At 33.8% G+C, this 14757-nt stretch overlaps 1 protein-coding gene across 1 annotated transcript in view; it reads right to left on the bottom strand.

The window, feature by feature from the left end:
* LOC149774348 (plexin-B-like) overlaps positions 1-8747 on the bottom strand; it is a 253049-nt gene extending 244302 nt beyond the window's left edge. The window contains exon 1 of the mRNA XM_089945411.1: positions 8583-8747. The gene's annotated coding sequence lies outside the window, so the exon portion shown is untranslated. The remainder of the gene's footprint in view (positions 1-8582) is intronic.
* Between the last annotated feature and the right edge of the window lie 6010 nt (positions 8748-14757).

A 14757-nucleotide genomic window follows, 5' to 3' on the forward strand; every position in this document is an offset into this window, starting at 1 on the left:
ATATAGATAGAGACATAGGGGATATAGATGCAAAATTAAAAGAAATGTCTTATACTTTATTACACCTTTTTTTAAATTAAGTTACACAATCCTCCAGACAGACAAATGTCAAAGTCGGAATGAAGCATGTTATAAGCCAGTTCTTCAAGCTGCAATCAGACTCAACAAAAAGATCTAATAAAAGATGAGTGTTTCCAAAATATCTAATTTACTGTCTAGGCTACATTGCACATTTAAGTGCAGCAAATCAGATTCCAAATTGCTGCCATTGTGGGCAGTTTGTTTTAGCCAAACAGCCAATGCATTTGTTTTAAAGTATGGATGTTTTCAGATATGGAACATATCATTTTTTATTATTGAAATTATTAAAGTTACGATAAATGAGAAGATTAAGTTTATCAATCAGATAAACGATGACTTTTACTCTGTGAATCAATCTAAAACTGATATATCTAGTACTATCATTCTTATCTGTATTGTAAAACCTTTACAATAAATTCATTTTCTTACTAAAATGTTCTATTTAGACTGGAATTATTTTAAACATATTTTATTATCACATTATGATACACTGTGATGGGACATAGGTTCTAATAGCTAACATAGCCCCTATATGATACAATGTGATGGGACATAGGTTCTAATAGCTAACATAGCCCCTATATGATACAATGTGATGGGACATAGGTTCTAATAGCTAACATAGCCCCTATATGATACAATGTGATGGGACATAGGTTCTAATAGCTAACATAGCCCCTATATGATACAATGTGATGGGACATAGGTTCTAATAGCTAACATAGCCCCTATATGATACAATGTGATGGGACATAGGTTCTAATAGCTAACATAGCCCCTATATGATACAATGTGATGGGACATAGGTTCTAATAGCTAACATAGCCCCTATATGATACAATGTGATGGGACATCGGTTCCAATAGCTAACATAGCCCCTATATGATACAATGTAATGGGACATAGGTTCTAATAGCTAACGTAGCCCCTATATGATACAATGTGATGGGACATAGGTTCTAATAGCTAACGTAGCCCCTATATGATACAATGTGATGGGACATAGGTTCTAATAGCTAACGTAGCCCCTATATGATACAATGTGATGGGACATAGGTTCTAATAGCTAACGTAGCCCCTATATGATACAATGTGATGGGACATAGGTTCTAATAGCTAACATAGCCCCTATATGATACAATGTGATGGGACATAGGTTCTAATAGCTAACATAGTCCCTATATGATACAATGTGATGGGACATAGGTTCTAATAGCTAACGTAGCCCCTATATGATACAATGTGATGGGACATAGGTTCTAATAGCTAACGTAGCCCCTATATGATACAATGTGATGGGACATAGGTTCTAATAGCTAACGTAGCCCCTATATGATACAATGTGATGGGACATAGGTTCTAATAGCTAACGTAGCCCCTATATGATACAATGTGATGGGACATAGGTTCTAATAGCTAACGTAGCCCCTATATGATACAATGTGATGGGACATAGGTTCTAATAGCTAATGTAGCCCCTATATGATACAATGTGATGGGACATAGGTTCTAATAGCTAATGTAGCCCCTATATGATACAATGTGATGGGACATAGGTTCTAATAGCTAACGTAGCCCCTATATGATACAATGTGATGGGACATAGGTTCTAATAGCTAACATAGTCCCTATATGATACAATGTGATGGGACATAGGTTCTAATAGCTAACGTAGCCCCTATATGATACAATGTGATGGGACATAGGTTCTAATAGCTAACGTAGCCCCTATATGATACAATGTGATGGGACATAGGTTCTAATAGCTAACGTAGCCCCTATATGATACAATGTGATGGGACATAGGTTCTAATAGCTAACATAGTCCCTATATGATACAATGTGATGGGACATAGGTTCTAATAGCTAACATAGCCCCTATATGATACAAAGTAGACTGAAATTGGAGCAAACATTTGCGTTGTATCTCCAAATCTGCATCAAACTTCCCCCAAGCAATCTGTTAAATTACTATTTGGATTGTTTTTTTTTCTGACCAATACAAATAAAACATAAATTATTTGTCTTGAAAAAAGATACTGTGTCCATTAGGAAGAAAACAAGGCTTCAATACATTTAATTATTAAATCATTCTCACAACATTTTTGACTGTAAACTTCCACTATTAATTCAGTTACTCTGGCTAAATGTATAATCAGCTGTCCCAAATATGGCTAAATGCATAATCAGCTGTCCCAAGTATGGCTAAATGCATAATCAGCTGTCCCAAGTATAAAGTTATGCTCAGAATGTACACAGTGATGTAAAATGTCATGGCATGAATTTAATTTTAATAATTTACTTTAAAAAAATTAAAAAATAGTGACAATAAAAAAATGAAACAGAAGAAAATGGCTGTAAAATTAAAAACCAGCAAATACTTTCATGTGTGTGTTGTAATAAGTAGAACAGTAAAATAGATAAGGTCTTAATTATTGAATGAGTCATATAAAAGAAGCCAATAGATAAGGCCTTAATTCTTGAAATGACTCATACAAAAGAAGCCAATAGATAAGGCCTTAATTCTTGAAATGACTCATACAAACGAAGCCAACAGATAAGGCCTTAATTCTTGGAATGAATCATACAAATGAAGCCAACAGATAAGGCCTTAATTCTTGAAATGACTCATACAAACGAAGCCAACAGATAAGGCCTTAATTCTTGGAATGAATCATACAAATGAAGCCAACAGATAAGGCCTTAATTCTTGGAATGAATCATACAAACAAAGCCAACAGATAAGGCCTTAATTCTTGGAATGAATCATACAAACAAAGCCAACAGATAAGGCCTTAATTCTTGAAATGACTCATACAAACGAAGCCAACAGATAAGGCCTTAATTCTTGGAATGAATCATACAAATGAAGCCAACAGATAAGGCCTTAATTCTTGGAATGAATCATACAAATGAAGCCAACAGATAAGGCCTTAATTCTTGGAATGAATCATACATATGAAGATGAAGATTTGCAAGCATAGTCTTAATTGCATAAAATGATGATATATTTTGAGATTCAGTACATTAATGACTGAATTGGACATGATATTTAAATAAATATTTAAACTTTACCAAAAAAATACAGACATAATTATCTTTTATCTTTTTGATGAACACTTAACATACCTTTGATTGGTGGCAAATAAAACATTCTCCTGAATGAAAGCCCTTTAAATGTGTAATTAATATTCCATTAAAGATGGAATAAAAATTATAATTTAGTGATAAATCTATTTTGAAATGTCTTGGAAAACCTAAAAGAAAAACATGAGTATATCACTGCAGTGTCTATAAATGTTCCTGATAATCTTTTACATTTTTAATGTCACCACTCTGTTGGGTCACACAAAACTTGTTGTCAAGAAAATCATTCTGTTTGGGATACACTACAGCTGTTGTCAAGAAAACTATTCTGTGTGGGATACATGACAGCTGTTGTCAAGAAAACCATTCTGTGTGGGATACATGACAGCTGTTGTCAAGAAAATCATTATGTGTGGGGAATACAACAAAGCTGTTCTGACACTATATATAAATCAAATGAATAAGATGATTTAAAATGAATAAATAAATCTGCCAAATACTTATGTTTCCACTATCTATAATTGTAATAATACTGAAATGAACAGACAACAACCCTAGCTATCTGGATTTGGGGCATTATTCCTTTGGGTCAGTCAAGATCTGGATATGGGAGCAATACTCTATTTGAAAGATCTAGAATTCAACATACATTTCTTTGTAGCCAGAAGAACTAGTAGATTGAGAAATGTACCAGTCCTGTTAAATCTTCACTTGTCCTTTGTACAAAGCACTGTCACACATATGAAGATTAATCAGCTGTAGGACTATTGAAATTATGAAAACAACTAGTCACACAACAGGGAATTTAGTAGCATCAGGCTAGTAGGCTACTGCTAATTTTAAACCATGTCTGGTATAAAGAAGTAAAATTCAATATGCTTTTCAGACCATTGTTATATTTACCAATTTTCCTTAGTAAACATGGTACAGTATTTTTTGTTATTATATGGCACCTCTGAAAGTTAACATTGGAAATATTCATTACAACAGAATTACTTGAGATATAAAATTACAAGCACCACATCAATCCAAATGCCTTTCATGATCTTATCAGTAGATATTACAGCTACAGCAACCAGCTCAAGCCAGAGGCCTTTCATAACATTGTCAACAGATATTACAGCTACAGCAATGAATTTAACCCCAAGGTCTGTCTTGATCTTGTCAACAGATATTACAGCTACAGCAATGAATTTAACCAAAGGTCTATCTTGATCTTGTCAACAGATATTACAGCTACAGCAATGAATTTGACACAAAGATCTATCTTGATCTTGTCAATAGGTATTACAGCTACAGCAATGAATTTAACCCAAAGGTCTATCTTGATCTTGTCAACAGATATTACAGCTACAGCAATGAATTTAACCCAAAGATCTATCTTGATCTTGTCAACAGATATTACAGCTACAGCAATGAATTTAACCCAAAGGTCTATCTTGATCTTGTCAACAGATATTACAGTTACAGCAATGAATTTGACCCAAAGGTCTATCTTGATCTCGTCAACAGACAAGTTAACCATAAAAACTAATTCAAGTTACTTAGGAAAGGGTGAAGATAAACAGTGTTATCTAAATTTATGAATGCTTGTTTTGTCCTTACAGTTCCTATGACTGGAATGTTTACACTACATTTTACATGATCTCTTTATATACATATTGTTATGTATATTTAATTTAATTGTTTGTTTGTTAGTTTAATTTTTTTGTATTCATTACATGCTATTGTAATGTACCATTGTATGCTGGACTTGACCTTGTCCAAAACTGAGTCCATTTCTGCTTGACCTGATTTACATTTTTAAATTTCATTTATGTAAACAAATAAAAATAGCTTCATTATTCTCTATGTGTATGAGCTTATTATCAGGATTATTATTCAGATAAACAAGAAGGAGTAAATATGTTGATTTTGGTCAGGGTTTTGGAGATTCATAAGTGAATTTTATAGGTTATTGTGTTGTAAATAAACAAGGCTCTTTAGATCATTCTAGAAGGTTATTTTCCATTAGGCAATGGTTGTTTTTTGAAAATGCAAATTGTGACCTGAGGTCTAGCAGAGAACTATATAATCTTGTGACGGTGAGACTTTTACCAGTCGTGCTTTAACATCTAACACTTTAAGTTGTATTATGATGTGACCAGTTTGAGTTGAATTTTATTTTCTTCAAATTATTGAATTCAAGTGATTATTTTCTCTGGAAATACAAAAGTGTTCTGATAAAATTCTTGGATAAAGACATTCATTGGAATTTATACTGAATTCAAACCTGGAATAAAATTTCTGTGATTCAACAAGAGACTGTTGACACATCAGCACTCTGTAGGCTTTAACAGACATATCATTGAGTTCAATTTTGGATCTCTTTGGGGATGAATTTTATTCAGGACTTTAAATTACTAGGACTTGTGTCTTTAATTCTTGGATTATTTTGGGATTTAATTCACAATAACGTAAGTTCTTTTTTTTTCATTTTCACTTTGTATTTGAGGGAAATAAATTATTTGTTACATTTTACAAAACTTGATGTGTTCACTCTTTTCTGTTACTTATTTTAAGAGCACAGACTCATAACAATGTCTTTTTATGTAAACTGAATTCACTGTTATCAAAGATTTCAATTTTAAAGAATTTTATAGTTGCACAAAAAAAAATTTAAATTCCTAATGAATAAATATTTTATATATGAACAAAATAGGAACCAAAATGCCTTAATGCACAAATTTATGCATACTGACAAATATGTATTTTGTAACTTAAAAATCATGATCCTTAAAATAAGTGCATTCAGAGGGTCTTGTGATTATCTAGTCAACTAAGAATACTTAAACAGTATTCACCATTTCTAATCCAGTACATATTATTTATCTTGAAGTAATACTAATCTTTATGATTGTTGACATTTTGTTGTTTTCCCTATCTTCTGAAGGTTTGCAATATGTCAGATGTTTGATAAACACTTGTATCTTTTTATACTAATGGCTTTTAATCCAGTCTCCTAGGAAATGTGTTTGGCCAAGTCAAAACAGAACTTTACTCCAGTTTGTAGGGCATTGTGTTTGTCAGAGTCAAAACAGAACTTTACTCCAGTTTGTAGGGCATTGTGTTTGTCAGAGTCAAAACAGAACTTTACTCCAGTTTGCAGGGCAGTGTGTTTAGCTAAGTCAAAACAGAACTTTACTCCAGTTTACAGGCAGTGTGTTTGGCTGAGTCAAAACAGAACTTTATTCCAGCTTGAAGGGCAGCGAGTTTGTCTGAGTCAAAACAGAACTTTACTCCAGTTTAAGGGCATTGTGTTTGTCAGAGTCAAAACAGAACTTTACTCCAGTTTAAAGGGCAGTGTGTTTAGCCAAATCAAAACAGAACTTTACTCCAGTTTAAGGGCAGTGTGTTTGGCTGAGTCAAAACAGAACTTTATTCCAGTTTGCAGGGCAGCGAGTTTGTCTGAGTCAAAACAGAACTTTACTCCAGTTTAAGGGCAGTGTGTTTGGCTGAGTCAAAACAGAAGTTTATTCCAGTTTGCAGGGCAGTGAGTTTGTCTGAGTCAAAACAGAACTTTACTCCAGTTTGCAGGGCAGTGAGTTTGGCTGAGTCAAAATATAACTTTACTCCAGTTTACAGGGCAGTGTGTTTGGCTATTATATTGATTTACAGAACCTCGACCTAATTAAGGTAGCAGACTGTATTAAAAGTCAAGACCTTTTGATTTAACATCCATTTTTGGGGTATGTAAAACAAAAATTGTGTAAAATGAAATTCCAAAATTAAGGATTTCATGAAAACATGCTCTCTGCTTTCAACCTTTCATTCCAGAGGGAGAACATGAACTTTCAATTGCTTTGTTTTTCAATGAACATTAATGAACTAAACATACAATAAGAGACTATAGGGGATCAGTGATGAAATTTCCATTAAAAGTTTACAAATACATATAGTTTAAATATGCAGGTTCAAAAGCTTATTGCATCAATATTTATTAACGATGAATTAATCAATATGTAGCGAGTGCATGCTATAATTCAGTGTATAAAAATACAATAAGGAAATATACATTAAACATATATTAAATAAACAAATCAGTGATAATGAACTTCAGGTCTTCCTGAATCTGGTTTGTTTTTCCTTGATTACAATTGTGGTATTGTTTATAACCTGTTATTTTCCTTTCCAAGAAAAATGGGAGCTCTATGTTTCAAACTTGCATTTTTCTTTTGTCTTCTTTCTATATGATAAATAAGTGTGATGCTTATAAATCCAGTAGATAAAGTAAAACAATTTTCATGAAATACAACCTGAAATGATGCATTGGCTTCCACAATTTTTACTGCCAGTAGGCACATGTGTATAACTTCATCTACCAAAAGCATTCCTACAAAAGTATTTTGAAGACTTACTCAGTTTTCTTATATGACAGACTATAAATAATGTGATGGCAGTGACACGCAAAAAAAACACAAAGTAATCTAATCAATCTTAGATTCAATCGGAATCATTCATCCACAATTCATGTTGCCCAAAAAGGAAAGCAGTAATGTTAAAAGTTTACCCAGATAATTACAGCATTGTTGAAATTTGTTGTCACTATCAGTCTTGCATGGCAAAGTATCACTAAAGACAGAAGACCATTTAACCCCACATGTATACATACATAGCTGTCAAGAAGTCACCAGAAAACCTGTTGATATCCAAGAATCAGAAAACTCACTAACACTGTCTAACTTTCAGTCAGACTTGCTAGCTCCAATTATATTCCCTCATACAGGATGTGACTGAAATACATGACTACTAGTGTGAAAAACACTGTAACTATAATGATCTCTCAGGTAATAACATCAAGAAAACTTGGTAGGTCTGAAGATAACAACCAGCAAATTCTTACATTGCAATGAAGGCATTGCTTGCCAATCATCTATACCTTGCATGATTGCAGGGCTCTCTGAAAACAGAAGAAAATATCACTTCTTCTTTCAAAACAAAGTTACAGAAAGATAAGTCCATAAAGTTATAAAGGATAAGTAAATAAAGTTAAGGAAAAATAAGCACATACATTTAAATAAAAAAGATCTTAGGATTATTCAGCTAGATTTCTTTCTGTAAAATTGTAAGGACATTAAATTGTAATTTTTTTTACACCAGAGAACCATCTTGAATCTATATTTTCTTTCTAAATCAGGTTGTTTGTACAGTTTTAACTGTGGTATTAAACTAAAGACAAAACCAATGCATATAGAATACATCAAAATATGGTATTGATAGTGACAATAATACTGAATCGTCTCTGTAAACTGATGGAGTTAGCTGAACTAATGTTAAAAAATATGAAGATCCAGTTGCCTGCAGGCATGATCAGAGATTTACAATATATCAATATTTCTGTCAATCAAAATAATGTACTTACATAATGTACTTACATATGGGAGGACAAAAATCCCTTCAACGAATATAAAAATCATTAAATATTTAAATCCCTGTCATCCAAAGAAACAACAAATCAAGCAGTACTCCCAACACATTCTAGCCCAGCCACATCAAGGCCTGTGTCTGATGTGTGTGCACTATGGGAAACCAGCAGTTACACTAAGGGAAACCAGCAGCAACTGCCCCATAGTAGGCACTTGTTCTCTAGCTCAGAATAGATACTTCAATCACCTCCCATGGCTGTAATGATTGTAACACAGCAGTAAACAGAATACTATTGATTGCAAGCTGCTGAATCAATGAAATGTCCAATGACTGAGGCCTGCAAGAGGCTTGGCAAGCTAAATAATTTCTCCAAGTTTCAATTGTCTCCATCTGTAATCAGGGATGAAGCTGACTACAGGCTATAGACAAATGTTTTTTTCTTCTCCTTCTGTTATTGATTCCAGATTAAACACTAGAGAAGTAATAAGCCCAATACATTATCAATGGTCAGCTTATAATGCATGGAGCAAGGAGAGTTGTCATTGATTAGTATGGTTAAATTTGTCTGATAAACATTAATCCCCCCCCCCAACAAAATAAGCAAGCAGGTCAAAGTGTAATTGCTCTAAATTATACAGACTTGTTCTCACTACATAACATTTCTTTATTAACCCTTCAACAGACTACATGAAAAAGACACATGAATCAGTCATCATCTGGATTTGATCCTGTGTGACTGGATACATAAACTCAATGTGGATATGAGATCTAATTGTTTAAATTTAACAAAACTAATACAATTTGCAAATTTTATATGAATTACAATAATACTCAAAAACCGCTCCAGCAGCCTAGTGGCCAGAGCGTCCACGTCTGATGCGGGAAGTCATGGGTTCAATCCCCGGCCAAGTCATACCAAAGACTTACAAAAATGTTACGAACAGCTGCCTTGCTTGGCACTCAGCATTAAGAGGTTAGTGTTAGGACTGGTCAGCCTGGTGTCAGGATCATGTGACTGGGTGGGACATCATGCTACATGTCTGCGGCTAGACGCCCCAGTGCTAGACATCACTATAAACTGCCACACTGCAGACATATAGTGATATGACTGAAAAATTGTTAAAGCTACATTAAAAATCCAAATCACACACACCCACATAATACTCAAACATTCTAATTTGACAATATGATGAAACATGAGAAATTTGCCCTCCGCTGTGGCAGCACTGTAATGTTTATGAAATCCTCATTTATTAGATAACTAATTCAAAGGTGCTTCAGATAAGGGGCATCTTGGTGTAATTTATGCCAAATAAAAATTAAACTAGGCCACAGCAATATACAAAATGTAGGTTCAGAAGATGGGTTACACCTTGACCTGTCTGAATCACACTATATACACTGCTATAATGAGTTCCTATTTGTGTGGACACTAGACATCAAATGTCAGATTTTTCCCTTGCTTGGTCTATTCTATTCTCAATCACCATTTGTAAAGCGGTGACGGCTTAATCCAAAAGATTAATTGATTTCAAGCTTTCTTTGAGGCAAAGTTATTCAGAGCTGACTTCAGAATCTATTGTCAGACCGACTGTATATAATAAGTTAATCAATGAAGTATTTATGAGTTTGAAAACAGAAAAGAACACAGGTTAATTCTCTCCCTACATTTGTCTATTTCAGACAAAGACATAATTAAAACCAGGTTTTACAAGAGTACCAAATATGACACATGATACACTTTTTCACCCTGAAGTAAACAATTTCTTTCTTAGCCCAAGTGCAAATCATCAGAATGGTTGGTTGTTGAAAACTGTAGTTATTTTGTCTTAGTGACTTGACCTTTTGACCCCAAAATTGAGAGATTTCTTCCTTACTTCAAGTACAAGCCATCCACAACCTTTGGAAACTGTAGATAGTCAACAACTTATGTTATTGTGCAGACACAAACTTGGTAACATACATAAGGATGTAAACACCTAATAGCTTTGTATCATAAGCTGGGTGGGCCAGTGGAACTCAGGCTATAATTAGCCTGACTAAAACATTTAATGGACATCTATTCAATCACTCATTTTTCTATTGGCTTTAAAAATGTATTTAGTATCCAGAAATTGTTTATTATGTATTATTAAAAGTGTTTACAAAGTTTGAAAATATTGTGTCCAGAAAATTGGAATGGATGTTTAGATAAATTACGGAAGTCCACCTCTCAATTTTTTTAGCATGTTCATTATTACTATTCTGCAATACAGGATGCATTTTTGATAAACAGGTACTAGTATTTCAGACTGCAACTTGAAATCATTGGTACAGGATTCTCAGTTTTTACTTTAGGAGCATACAGACATGAAGCAGATGACATACAAATAGAACAACAAAAGGACTTCCGCAATAATGTAACTTTTCTAGAGAAATCAAGACAATTCGATACTTGAAATAAAAACTGTTCATTGCTGAATCCATGATAATAATTCCTTAATACAATATTACATGCATTTGTATCCCAGCAATAATCGATAATAATTGTTAGCAAAAATTGTTCATACTTTGATATAGTACTTGTGTTTTGAGAACTATTGATTTCAGATAGACCAATAAATGTTGTATCTGACAATTTGTGTCAGACATACAACTCATTTTCAGTGCTATAGGACATGTGAGAACCACTTCAATATCAATGAGTTTAAGAACCAGTCAATGCAGCAATTTTCTCCCACTTACAGCCACAACATTTTATAACTGATGAACCAATTGTGCCAAAAAAATCTGAATTCAAATTTTAATAGTTATTAATCTCATGTATACTTAGCATTACCGGTATTCGTTCTTTCTTACAGTTATATTATCTTATTTATCAATCATTTTTAAAATATATGTACTCCTTATGCTATCACTGAATCTATTTTCTGGTACCATAGAAGCCAAAATTCCCAGCCACTCCAACTGCAAGATTTGGTAGATAGAATGCTAAGGACTGTTGCTCTCTCTTGCATGTCATAAGAAACTAATGGGGCCAACCTGCTTGCCATGGGTTCATGCAATGTTTCAACTGAGACCTTTGTGAAAGACAAAAAGCATGGTTTATACAAAAAAGAGGCCCAAGTGGGCATACTGTAACTCACATCGTGTACATACTTAATAGTTCAACATTTCATTGAGAAGGCTTAAGTAGCATTGTAACCTTTGTAAACTTTCAGCTTCTGCATCATGTCAAGTTACTAATGTATAGTCTGATAAAAAGTATTTTAAATGACAAGATCTCTGGGTCAATGGGATGCTTTTTATAGAAATTTCTTCCAATGATGTTGGTTGCATATGTTATGAAAATAACTGCTTCAAGCTATCTCAGTGTTATCTTCATCCATATTTGATGGCACTTCAATATCATTTTGTTCAATATTGAATGGCTCTCATGCCGAAATGCTCTCTGTCAAAGTTTGTAAATTCCAGAATTCCAACACATTTTTGAAGTAGGAGTACATGCACATTATAATGAGGGTACTTGGATATCAAGCAATACATGCATATTATAATGAGGGTACATGGATATCAAGCAATACAGTGGTCTAAAAACCAATTCTGTGTTAAATAAGGTCAGAAGTCTTTGCTTTCATTGTTAATTCTATAATCTTAATGACACTGATCAAATACCTAGAAACATTCCCATTGTATAGGAGGACAATAATATCCATATGTCCTGCTTTTCTTCTTTTTGGGTTCATTTCCAAATTTATTTCACTCGTGATGACAATAACAAAGTCCTCATTCATATTTCTGCTTTTGGGAAGTTGACAATTTGTTTAAATTAATTTCTGCATTGCACAATCTGCAAGCACAAAAATGTCACCACCAGGCACATCAACATAACATGGTACCAGGTACATTTTGCTTGTGTCATTTGTAAGATAAAAAACAATAGAGAAAATTACAATATGCAAAAGGAATGGTTGGGTGTGGACTGAACTAGTATGCACATAGAATGCTATACTTAAAAAACCCATTGGAATGGCATTGAAGGGGTATAATAAAACCCACTGGAATGGCATTGAAGGGGTATAATATGGTATGAACATAAAAATCCCATAGGAATGGCATTGAAGGGGTATAATAAAACCCACTGGAATGGCATTGAAGGGGTAAAATAAAACCCATTGGAATGGCATTGAAGGGGTATAATAAAACCCATTGGAATGGCATTGAAGGGGTAAAATAAAACCCATTGGAATGGCATTGAAGGGGTATAATAAAACCCATTGGAATGGCATTGAAGGGGTATAATAAAACCCACTGGAATGGCATTGAAGGGGTATAATAAAACTCACTGGAATGGCATTGAAGGGGTATAATATGGTAGGAACTTAAAAATCCCATAGGAATGGCATTGAAGGGGTATAATAAAACCCACTGGAATGGCATTGAAGGGGTATAATATGGTATGAACATAAAAATCCCATAGGAATGGCATTGAAGGGGTATAATAAAACCCACTGGAATGACATTGAAGGGGTATAATAAAACCCACTGGAATGGCATTGAAGGGGTATAATATGGTATGAACTTAAAAAACCCATTGGAATGTCATTGGTATGAAACAGTGTGTGACCTGGTAAACGAAATGATCTGAATCATTATTTTCAATGTTTATAACTTATATGAAGAGATGACATGGATAGCTAGAGATGTTATGAAGAGATGACATGGATAGTTGGAGATGTTATGAAGAGATGACATGGATAGTTAGAGATGTTATGAAGAGATGACATGGATAGTTAGAGATGTTATGAAGAGATGACATGGATAGTTAGAGATGTTATGAAGAGATGACATAGTAAGAAATGTTATGAAGAGATGACATGGATAGCTAGAGATGTCATGAAGAGATGACATGGATAGTTAGAGATGTGATGAAGAGACAACATGGATAGTTAGAGATGTTATGATGAGATGACATGGATAGTTGGAGATGTTATGAAGAGATGGCATGGATAGTTAGAGATGTTATGATGAGATGACATGGATAGTTAGAGATGCTATGAAGAGATGACATGGATAGTTAGAGATGCTATGAAGAGACAACATGGATAGTTAGAGATGTTATGATGAGATGACATGGATAGTTGGAGATGTTATGAAGAGATGACATGGATAGTCAGAGATGTTATGAAGAGATGACATGGATAGTTAGAGGTGTTATGAAGAGATGACATGGATAGTTAGAGATGTTATGAAGAGATGACATGGATAGTTCGAGATGTTATGAAGAGATGACATGGATAGTTAGAGATGTTTTGAAGAGATGACATGGATAGTTCGAGATGTTTTGAAGAGATGACATGGATAGTTAGAAATGTTATGAAGAGATGACATGGATAGTTAGAAATGTTATGAAGAGATGACATGGATAGTTAGAGATGCTATGAAGAGATGACATGGATAGTTGGAGATGTTATGAAGAGATGACATGGATAACTAGAGATGTTATGAAGAGATGACATGGATAGTTAGAGATGTTATGAAGAGATGACATGGATAGTTAGAGATGCTATGAAGAGATGACATGGATAGTTAGAGATGCTATGAAGAGATGACATGGATAGTTAGAGATGCTATGAAGAGATGACATGGATAGTTGGAGATGTTATGAAGAGATGGCATGGATAACTAGAGATGTTATGAAGAGATGACATGGATAGTTAGAGATGTTATGAAGAGATGACATGGATAGTTAGAGATGTCATGAAGAGATGACATGGATAGTTAGAGATGCTATGAAATGAGAATAGTAGGATAGGTACAGAAACATGCAATGGAAACTGAATGCAAAAATGGATGCAACAAATACTGTAAAATGTTAATGAATGAGCAATATGACTAAATAGCAGTACACTCAACAGCCAATGGGTGCTGATGTTTTATCAGGTATTGGACAATAAGGCATTTGATAGGTAGCCTGGAAGACTACAGACAAGAACCTGGCTGATTATGATCATAAATTTGCATATGTATACTAAGAGAACTTTATAAAAATGTGCAAAACTAAAGTATTTCTTTTGTGTTTTCACTCTAAATATTATATTTGCATGTCCTTCATTTCTATACATACATGCATTAACTCATCTTGCAATGTATGTACATGAATTATGTACTTTTTTATGTAAAACAGGCACAGTTAATTCTATA

This window comes from Sinohyriopsis cumingii, unplaced genomic scaffold, assembly GCF_028554795.1.
Source record: "Sinohyriopsis cumingii isolate HCF-2022 unplaced genomic scaffold, ASM2855479v2 utg000349l, whole genome shotgun sequence".
Classification (NCBI taxonomy): Eukaryota; Metazoa; Mollusca; class Bivalvia; order Unionida; family Unionidae; genus Sinohyriopsis; species Sinohyriopsis cumingii.